Source organism: Triticum aestivum, chromosome 5D (genome assembly GCF_018294505.1).
Source record: "Triticum aestivum cultivar Chinese Spring chromosome 5D, IWGSC CS RefSeq v2.1, whole genome shotgun sequence".
NCBI lineage: Eukaryota > Viridiplantae > Streptophyta > Magnoliopsida > Poales > Poaceae > Triticum > Triticum aestivum.
Genome location: NC_057808.1, coordinates 6,452,640 through 6,453,060, shown reverse-complemented (window position 1 = coordinate 6,453,060; position 421 = coordinate 6,452,640). Strand labels below are relative to the sequence as shown.

General features: G+C 41.1%; 1 protein-coding gene across 2 annotated transcripts in view; it reads left to right on the top strand.

Moving 5' to 3' along the window:
- The first annotated feature begins 275 nt into the window (after positions 1-275).
- Positions 276-421, top strand: part of LOC123124079 (uncharacterized) — a 3,230-nt gene continuing 3,084 nt past the window's right edge. For both annotated transcript variants that reach the window (XM_044544780.1, XM_044544779.1), the window contains exon 1: positions 276-361. The gene's annotated coding sequence lies outside the window, so the exon portion shown is untranslated. The remainder of the gene's footprint in view (positions 362-421) is intronic.

The window sequence follows — 421 nt, the reverse complement described above, 5'->3', positions numbered from 1 at the left end:
CGGACTTAGGGAAGATGACGGACGTGGGATGATTTCATCGGGAATCTCCCAATCTAGTTCAGAGGGAAGATGACGATCGTGAAACGATTTAGCAGCATATATATCTCATATTGCTTTGAAATATTATTTTTTTTCCAATTTATTTCATTATTCTAAACATTCCCTCCAAAAAAATTCACTTTCCCACCACATAATTTTGGTTTACTGTAGTTTGCGCCAATATTTTGTGTTCCCACCAAAAAAATAGAGTATTTATCTTGCCGCTAAAGACCCTTCCTAACGACCCACGATTACTATTCTAAACCAAATCACACGGCGTCTTCACCGGCGATTAGATCTGGAGCTCTCGTCCCTGGTTCAGGTTGTTCTTTCTCTCGATCTCCACCCATCCTAGAACGTCCAGAAATCCTAGCGTCGTCCA